This window comes from Sapajus apella, unplaced genomic scaffold (genome assembly GCF_009761245.1).
Source record: "Sapajus apella isolate SASKATOON/1434 unplaced genomic scaffold, GSC_monkey_1.0 scaffold40, whole genome shotgun sequence".
Lineage (NCBI taxonomy): Eukaryota > Metazoa > Chordata > Mammalia > Primates > Cebidae > Sapajus > Sapajus apella.
Genome location: NW_022436980.1, coordinates 11,790,845 through 11,801,249, shown reverse-complemented (window position 1 = coordinate 11,801,249; position 10,405 = coordinate 11,790,845). Strand labels below are relative to the sequence as shown.

General features: G+C 40.3%; 1 pseudogene across 1 annotated transcript; it reads left to right on the top strand.

The window, feature by feature from the left end:
- The first annotated feature begins 5,988 nt into the window (after positions 1-5,988).
- On the top strand, positions 5,989-10,050 carry LOC116565502 (annotated as a pseudogene). The gene is made up of 3 exons (XR_004275469.1): positions 5,989-6,919; positions 7,238-8,452; positions 8,692-10,050. The product of XR_004275469.1 is annotated as a zinc finger CCCH domain-containing protein 14-like (transcript).
- The last annotated feature ends 355 nt before the right edge of the window (positions 10,051-10,405 follow it).

Genomic DNA, 10,405 nt, shown 5'->3' with positions numbered 1-10,405 from the left:
AACCAGAATACATAAGGAACTCAAATGGATATATAACAAAACAATTTGATTAAAAATGGGTAAAAGATCTGAAAAGACATTTTTCAAAAGACATACAAATGGCCAATAGATATATTAAAAAATGATCAACATCACTAATTATAAGGGAAATGCAAATCAAAATCACAATGAAATATCATCTCATCCGATTTAAAATGGCTATTCTCAAAAAGACAAAAATATAAAAGATTCTGGTGAGAATGTGGAGAAAGGGGAATGCTAGCATACTGTTGGGAGTTTAAGTTAGTATAGCCACTATATAAAACAGTATGGAAATTTCTCAAAAAACTACAAATGAAACTGCCATATGATCCATCAATCTCACTACTGGGTACATATCCAAAAGAAGGGAATTTAGTATATTGAAAAGATATCTGCATTCCTGTGTTTATTGCAGCACTATTCACAATAGCCAAGATATGAAATCAACCTAAGTGTCTATCAGCAGATGAATGGATACAGAAAATGTGATATATATACACAAATATTATTCAGTCATATAAAAGAATGAAGTCCTGTCACTTACAGCAACATGGATGGAATTGGAGGTCAGGATGTTAAGTGAAATATGTCAGGCACACTAAGATATGCATGGTCTAACTCATACGTGGGAGATAAAAAAGTTGATTTCATAGAAGTAGAGAGTAGAATGGCATTACCAGAGGCTGGAATAGGCAGGGGAAAGTGGGACATGAAAAGAGATTGGTTAATAGGTACAGAAATACAGCTGGAAGGAATAAATGTTAGTATCCAATAGCACAGTAGGGTGACTATAACAATAATTTATTGTATATTCCAAAATAACTAGAAGATTTAGAATGCTCACAACACAAAGAAATAATAAATGTTTGAAGTGATGGATATCCTAATTAACCTGATTCAATCATTACACATTGTATGCATGTATCAAAATATTACATGTACTTCATAAATATATATAATTATGCATTAATTAAAATTTGGGAAAAAGAAATCTCTTAGTTTATTAAGATGCTAGTCATACTTCTGACAAAAGGATAGCTCTAGTAGTCATGTCTTGCTCCATACTTTCCAGAATTGGCAGTCAAGAACTATTTGTTGAATGAATAAATGCATGCATAAATGAATACCACTAGCAACCTGACTACCTTTAGGAGCTGCAATCATAGAATGTTTGTAGTTATTCTCTCATGCATTCTAGGCTGTTTGGAATGAAGAGCATTATATTTCCTATGGAAATTTCTACTAGAGATGAAGCTCAATGATTGAATGTCATTCCGGAAAGTGGGTTACAATTGTTACTACATTAGATCAACAAATATTTGATGAGTACTTACTATGTGCGGCCACTTTCCAGGTACTGGGAAAGGCGTGCTAAAGAAGGTAGACACGGCCTGACTTCCTGGAGCTTACATAGAGTCTTATGCAGGCAAAGTGGACAACAAACAAAAATTTAAGCCAGATATTTCTATTTTAATGTGTGCTATATAGGAAAAGTAGGATATGATAGAGTGGCGTGTACCTGGGGGAAAAAAGTACCCTACTTTGAGCGCTCAAGAGAAAACTTTCTGTATATTTGAGCTGAGTTTGAGCTGAGTCATTGAGGAAATGATGGAAGAAGCTTCATAAAGAACAGAACCCTAGCCAAGCAGAGGCTTGGGCAAGTGCAAAGGCCATAGGTAACAAAGAGTTTATCTTGATTAAGGAGAGGAAAGGAGGCCAGTGGGGCTCTAAAGGAGGGATTGACAAACTTTTTCTAAAGAGCTTGATGGTAATATTTTAGGCTTTGCAGACTATGTGTTCTGTGTTGCAACTACTCAACTCTGTTATTGTAACATGAAAACAGGCATAGATGATACATACAGGAATGAATGTGGGTATGTTCCAATAAAATTCCATCTGCAAAAACAGATGACAGGGTGGATTTGGCCCATGGGCTGTATGTAGTTTGCTAACCTTTGCTCTAGTGTATAAAGCAGAACAGAAAGTGTTAAATATTGAAGTTGGAAAACAGGGCAGGGTCCAGACTCTGCAGCGTCTTAGGGGATGGGAAGAAGTTGAAATTTTATTCTTAGTGCAATGTAAAAACATTGAAAACTCCCATTAATTAAGGGAGTGACTTGATCTAAACTAATTTTTAAAATATTATTCTGGAGGTTGTGTGGCAAAGGGATCATAAAACCCACAGTGTAGAAAGAGGTAGGGAGTCTAGAAATTACAATGCTTGGCCTGGAGGAGGCAGTAGAGAAATGGTGTGAATGAATTACCAGGTCTTCTGGCCAGGCATGGTGGCTCACGCCTGTAATCCCAGCACTTTAGGAAGCCGAAATAGGAGGATCACTTGATGTCAGGAGTTCGAGACCAGCCTGACCAACAGGGTGAAAGCTTATCTCTACTAAAACACAAAAATTAGCTGGACATGGTGGTAGGCACCTGTAATTCCAGCTACTAGGGAGGCTGAGGCATGAGAATCATTTGAATCAGCGTTCAGAGTTTGCAGTGAGTCAACATTTTATCATTGCACTCCAGCCTGGGTGACAGAGAGTATGCCAAGGTAGCAAGAATGAGTTCCAGATTTCTGGCTGGAACCAGATGTCTGGGTGACGATAGTGCTATTATCAAGATGTAGAAGACGGAGGAAGAAAAAAAAAGTTAGGTTTCAGTGAGTTTTATTTTTTATTAAATTAAGGTCTATAAGACATCCATGTTACCCTTCAGAATGCCGAAATGAATCACTACAAATAAAAATAAAGCATTTTTTTAAAAGCAGATGAAAGAGCAAAGCAAGCCTCATATCCAGTCATTCACACTAGAATGGCTGGGAGCTGGTGTACCTAAGCCCCTCTCAGCAGATCATGATATAATATATGCAGATGCCAGGCCATGAAGCTGCATAATCAAATGCAACTCAGGACTTTTGTTAAGGTGGCCACAACTATCATTTCTTTTTTCAAAATAGACCTCCTTCCTTCTGCATAGGAAGCTGCATACTTCTATCTTGCATCTCTGTTTCTGCACTCTCAATAAGCAAATTGGTAGAGCAGTGAAAGGGGACTGATGGCAGGCAGATGAAAATCACTGGCGTACAAAGACACAGGATGTTATTTGTGACCAGCAAATAATGCTGCAAATGTGCTGCTCCACATATTTCTCTGTTGGGCTTTGACCACATCCTAAAACACAGCTCAACATGTGAATATACATCAGCTAGTTTGCTTGCTAGGGTAAACTAATCATAGGCATAAAAAAAAGTAACCCTATTTTACTGTTTTTACTTAATTCAACTTAAACAGATGCTTCTAGGACCACTGCTGAAGAAAGCAATCACAAAGACAGGGAATGAGTTAGTGACTATGAGTTAGAACACAGGTGAAATAATGTTTCCCAATCTATTCTATGCTTGTAGGTAAAGTTTTAATAGTCAAATATATTTAAGAAGCGTATTTTTCTGAAGCACAAACTTGAAATAGGCATGTTTATGACAGAACATTTTAATGCTAACCTTTAACACCATTAAGGCTAATGTGGCAATATGAAAACCCAGAAGGAGAATACAGTATTTGATGTTTTCGAATTTGTTAAAAAATATACCACAATTTGGTAAACACACACACAATTACACATATCAACTATATATTTTAATAAAATCCTCAATAGAGTTATAACGCTAGGATCTGTTTAGATTGTACTTTGCTGCAAGTAACAGAATGTCCCATTTTAGCTACTTAAACAATTATGGATTATTTTTCTTTAAAAACCAAGAAATCCAGAGATAGTTTTACAGCTTTTTCAGCCGCTCAGCAACATCAGAACACACTCAGAAGTTTTCCTGACCTCCTCTTGGTTACAAAATGGCTGCCACAGCCATAAGCACTGTGGCTATGTTCAAGAAAAAGGAAGAGGTCAGGGGATGTCAGCTTTCTCTCTTCCATTTAACAACAAAACAAAATATTTTTCACAATCCCTATAGCAAACACTTCTTTGGATCTTATTTATTTAGAATCAGGCTACATGATCACACCTAACTACTGTGAAGGGTGGGAGGGCAGCAGGAGGCTCAGAAAATCAGTGAATAGGATTTTCATAATTAGTTTAGATGGCCTCGTTCCCCCATGTGGGCTGGGCACATCATTGTTTCACACAAATGAGATCAGAGGGAGAAGTTGAATTTTGACTAGGCAACTAATGGCATCTGCTATATAGGCTCTGTTTGAGACAAATTTAGTGTCTCATTTGTTATTGTCAAATTGTAATGAACACTGTAATGTTCCACCCAGAGCCCCCTTCAGGAATAAAGGGCTGAGTACCCAGCTGCTGAGAGGGCTTCTTGAAGACTACCTCCACTATCAGCTCCCTTTAGGTATTGCCTCAACTAAAGAGAATCACCTTACTGCGGACACGCCCTCATCCCAGGGCCTTGCACCAACATGGACTTACAAGAACCGGACCCCCTCCCCTCCCTGCATCCCCTTCATTCACTTTCCCAGCTCTTCTTCCCTCCCCTGGTGCTCCTCACTGCTACTTGGAACGGAAGAGCAGCTCTGAAGGGTCATTCTGTCTTCAGAGCTAGGGGTCTCCTGAAGCTCTGCTGAGACTACATCGTAGCTTGACTGCTCCCTCTGCTCAACCCTGCTTTCTTCTCTTGCCTTCCACGAGTGTTGATCTCAACAGCACAACTTATCAAACCTGCCCTCATGCTACTGCCTGTCTCAGAGTCTCCTTCCTGGAGAACCCAGCTGGCTACAAAAATAGAAAGGGAGATTCAATGTACACAAAATACGTTTCTTTAAAGTTTATTTGCAATTTTGAAATAATGTTTAAAAAAATTAAAGTTGAAATGTAATTTTTAAAGAATGTGAGATGTCAGTAAAATTCTGTGTCAATTCAACATTGGCAAGTGTGATGCATATTTGTCATCTCCATCAATAGTTCATTTCTCCATTGAGCAGGCATGTGATTTTTTGGAAATATCTTTATTTTTCTGAACGCAAAGTTAATTATTACTCATTGTGAAATTACAAAACAAGTTTAAACAAGAAAGAAAAAGATCATCAATGATCTTGACACAACCTATTATTAACCTTTGAGCAATGTCTGTTCAGACTTTTAAGAGGAGTTAAAAGCTGTTTCTTGGCTGGTCTGAGTGCAGTGGTGTTTACGAAAGCTGTTTCTTTGGTCTTTCCTTTAGTTTCGTAAGAGTCTGAGGAGTTTCCCCACATGTAATCCTACTTGCAATATTAATATAAGGAAATTTTAGGAATTTAACTAGAGCAGATCCAAATCAAAATATAATCTAATCAAGGTATAGGTACAGGAACAACCACCATGCCCCACTGTTGAGACTCGGTATTAATAACTACAATTTGTGAGATGTAGCTACCCCAGAGAATTAGGGCTGGTCACATTCACCTGAGAAGGCCATGTAACTGATGGGAAATAAAAGTTTAAGAAGGTAGGGCAAGGTGGCTCACATCTGTAATCCCAGCACTTTGGGAGGCCAAGGCGGGCAGATCATGAGGTCAGGAGTTCGAGACCAGCCTGGCCAACATGGTGAAATCCCGTCTCTACTAAAGACACAAAAAATTAGCCAGGCATGGTGGCACACAACTGTAATTCCAGCTACTTGGAGGCTGAGGCAGAAGAATAGCTTGAATCTGGAAGGCATAGGTTGCAGTGAGCCAAGGTAGCGCCATTGCATTCCAGCCTGAGCAACAGGGCAAGACTCCGTTTCAAAAAAAATAAATAAATAAAAGAAAAGAAAAGATTTAAGAAAACCCAAAGCTAATGCTTCCCTGAGTTGAGACAGTCTGCACCTTTTCAGTTTCTCATGGCCATGCATACTCTATAAGCAGCATGGCAGGGACATTGCAAGCTGGTCCTGGGAGATACAAGACCACACCTATGCTGCTGTTGTGCATACTGGGCTATTTCCTAAACACTTTCTTCAATCTAAAGAAACCTGGTGGCTGTGGGGTAGGATCCCGCTGTAGGCTCGGGTAAGATATGCGCCAGGCACGCAGTGCTGAGTTCCCGCAAGCTGCGGAGCCATGGATATCGGCACCGAGATCAGCCATAAGATCCGGAGTGTCATTAAGGGGAAATTGCAAGAATTAGGAGCTTATGTTGATAGAGAACTTCCTGATTACATTATGGTGATGGTGGCCAACAAGAAAAGTCAGGACCAAATGACAGAGGATCTTTCCCTGTTTCTAGGGAACAACACAATTCGATTCACCATAGGGCTTCATGGTGTATTAGATAAACTTCACTCTGTTACAACTGGACCTTCTAGTCTAAAGTCTTCTGATACCAACATCTTTGATAGTAATATGTCTTCAAACAAGAGCAGTTTCAGTGGGGGAGATGAGAGGAAGCATGAAGCTACAGTGCCACCACATGCCATTCCTAGCACTAGACCTGAAAAAAGAGATTCCAGAGTTCCTACACGTTCACAGGAGTCAAAAACCACCAATGTCAGGCAGACTTATGATGATGGAGCTGCAACCCGACTAATGTCAACAGTGAAACCTTTGAGGGAGCCAGCACCCTCTGAAGATGTGACTGATATTAAGCCAGAATCAGATGATCTCATTGACGAAGACCTGAACTTTGTGCAGGAGAACACTTTATCTCAGAAAAAACCTACAGTGACACTTACATAGGTTTCTTCTCGCCCTTCTATGGAAATTTATTGACCACCTGCAAGTATAAAGGCAGATAGTGGTGTTCGTTTAAACAGGTTGCAATTTCAACAGCAGCAAAATAATATTCATGCTGCCAAGCAGCTTGATATACAGAATAGTTGGGTATATGAAACAGGACGTTTGTGTGATCCAGAAGCGCTTAACAGCTTAGAAGAAACATACAGTCCGTTCTTTAGAAACAACTTGGAGAGGGCCAGGCACGGTGGCTCAAGCCTGTAATCCCAGCACTTTGGGAGGCCGAGGCGGGTGGATCACGAGGTCAAGAGATCGAGACCATCCTGGTCAACATGGTGAAACCCCGTCTCTACTGAAAATACAAAACATTAGCTGGGCATGGTGGCGCGTGCCTGTAATCCCAGCTACTCAGGAGGCTGAGGCAGGAGAATTGCCTGAACCCAGGAGGCGGAGGCTGCAGTGAGCTGAGATCGTGCCATTGCACTCCAGCCTGGGTAACAAGAGCGAAACTCCGTCCCACAAAAAAAAAAAAAAAAAAGAAACAACTTGGAGAAAATGAGTCTGGAGGATGAAAACTTTTGGAAGAGAAAGTTCCCTGTTGTAAGTTCAGTTGTTAAAGTAAAAAAATTCAATCATGATGGAGAAGAGGAGGAAGATGATGATGACTATGGTCTCGAACAGAAAGCATCTCCAGCAGTGTGTCTGTGCCACCAAATCCTGAAAGGAGACCTTCTCTTCCACCTTCTAAACAAGCTAACAGGAATCTGATTTTGAAGGCTATGTCTGAAACTCAAGAATCCATAACAAAAACAACTAACTATTCCACAGTCCCACAGAAACAGACACTTCCAGTTGCTCCCAGAACTTGAACTTCTCAAGAAGAATTGCTAGCAGAAGTGGTCCAGGGACAAAGTAGGACCCCCAGAATAAGTCCCCCCATTAAAGAAAAGGAAACAAAAGGAGATTCCATAGAAAAAAAATCAAGGAACTCAACAGAGGCAATTATTATCCCAACGACAAATTGACCCAATAATGGCAGAAACTGCAGATCGGTCAAGACTACTATGACATGGAATCCGTGTTCCATGCAGACACAAGATAATTTACTCTGAAGAAGCCAAAGCTGTCTGAGGAAATAGTAGTGGCACCAAACCAAGAGTCGGGGATGAAGACTGCAGATTCCCTTCGGGTACTTTCAGGACACCTTATGCAGACACGAGATTTTGTACAACCAGATAAACCTACAAGTCCCAAGTTTACAGTGATGCTGGATGGTGTCCCCAGTCCCCAAGGATACATGTCAGATCAAGAGGAGGACATGTGCTTTGAAGGAATGAAACCCGTAAACCAAACTGCAGCCTCAAACAAGGGACTCAGAGGTCTCCACCCACAGCAGTTGCACTTGCTGAGCAGGCAGCTTAAGGACCCAAAGAGCAGCTTTTCCAACGCTGACATGAGTGAACTGACTATGGCACAGAAACCAGAAAAACTTTTGAAGCGCTGCAAGTACTGGCCTGTTTGTAAAAACGGGGATGAGTGTGCCTACCATCACCCCATCTCACCCTGCAAAGCCTTCCCCAACTGTAAATTTGCTGAAAAAATGTGTTTGTTCACCCAAATTGTAAATATGATGCAAAGTGTATGAAACCAGATTGTCCTTTCACTCATGTGAACAGAAGAATTCCAGAACTGTCTCCAAAACCAGCAGTTGCACCGCCAGCACCACTTCCTAGCTCGTAAGAAGATGGAATGTCCCTTCTATCATCCAAAACACTGTACAGCTAGTGCTCGACTTACGACCACGGTCGGGACCGCGGACCGGTCGTAACACGATGTGGTCGTAAGTTGAGTAGGCTAGATGTACAGTTGAAATGGTGCACGCAGAGATGGTAGTGCTGCCGGAAGCTGGTCCGCACTGTTGTACGCCCAGCTGGGCAACGTTTGCGCTGCCAGACGCAGAGCAGTCGTGGCTAGCGATTGTGGTCGTAAAGTCGAATGGTCGTAAGTTGCATAGGTGGTAAGTTGATCAATACCTGTAGGTTTAACACTCAGTGTACGAGACCGGACTGCACATTCTCCCATCCCACCATTAATGTACCACCACAACATGCCTCGAAATGGATTCGACCTCAAACCAACGAATAACACTCAGTCCTACCTGGCAGAAGATCATGCAGTTTGGAAGTTTCCATCTACTGATGAATACTCTACAGAACGTCAAATCTTTGAAACTTGGAATATATTTTTTTCATAATATGAAGTTTATTGCCTAACCAAATTGTCTAATTTTTCAAGTTTGTAAGTTTATTAAGTGATTTTAACATTGGGTGTTTCTGCTTTGTTTTTACTACGCGAAGACAGCTTAAAGAAGAGCTAAATTCTGTGAAACGATTTGGGGCATGTTTGTGCACTGCTGTTGTGAGGATCGGCATATGACACTGACGTCATGGTTAGTGATGGTGCTGCAGCTTACGGGGCTACACGGTTGCTGTGTGAGTGGAGAGATACAGTGAGGCAGTTGTCATTATTCTGTAAATTGAACTGCTTTTCCTTTTCCCAAAGATCATATAATGTTCATAATCCACCATGAAAACAGGACTGGCCAGAGGTACAGAGGCTGCTGAAAATATTTAATTCTGCTTTTTAATTTTTAAGTGAATTTAGTTTGAAAAGCTTCATAATACAAGCGTCTCAGGCTCAGTGCTACTTTGGTAAAGTTCCCGGTTTCCTTGCCTTTTGTGACAGGATGAACGTGGTGGGTATGGACAGTGAAGACAGCTGCAATGGCAAGTGCAGAAAACAGAAACAGTTCTACACATCTACTAACAGCATAATACCTTCGAAAGAAATTTTTTGGGAAACTACATTATCACAAAATTACACAAATTTTTTTACAAGTATTTACATAAGGTATCTGAAAACAGACTTTAAAGTCACAAGATTATACATGTACATATATAGTCTCACATTCTGAAAAATAACATTCTCAGAAATAGCTCCACAGAAAATATACTTAGTGACTACTGAAGATAATTTTTGAAATGTAAAAATTAGATTGAAATAGTATATTTTAAATGAGAGAACTATAATTACAGAGATCAGATAGGTAAACTGCAAGATAGGATGAAACTTTTGGCTTACTGTATTACAGAGTTGTGTGTGTGTGTGTGTGTGTGTGTGTGTGTGTGTGTGTGTGGTTTTCAAAACTGTTAAGGCAAGAAGTATCAAATGCTTTAGAGTTCAATAACAAACAGATCAGTGATTTCAAAGGCTTGTTGTATACTAGTGTTAAAAATTGAAGCTTAAAAGGTGGTTAGAAAAGTAGATTAATGCAAAAGGGATAATAAAGACTGCAGCATTCTCAGGACCAAATTAAACTGCTAAAAAGTTCATTGACTTGCTTAGTCATATACCCAAATATGATAAATCTACATGTGCAAAGGCTCATGTTTTAAGATTGTCAAGCCAGCAGTCTACTGTTGTGCTGCCATTGCTTTTCCATTGGGAGAAGAAAGAATTAACCAGTCATTAAACCATTTGGTAAGTTGCACTTTGCTGTGCTGATCCCACAGGAAAGGTTTCAAACACAAGCAGCAGCCAAGACAGAGCACACACGAGCATAAGGCTATTGTCTTCAGCTTGGGTGAAATGACAGGTCCTCTTCAATCTAAAAGCTTACTCCATTGAATTTAAGACATGTGTTCATTCCAGCATTACTTGAGATGCTT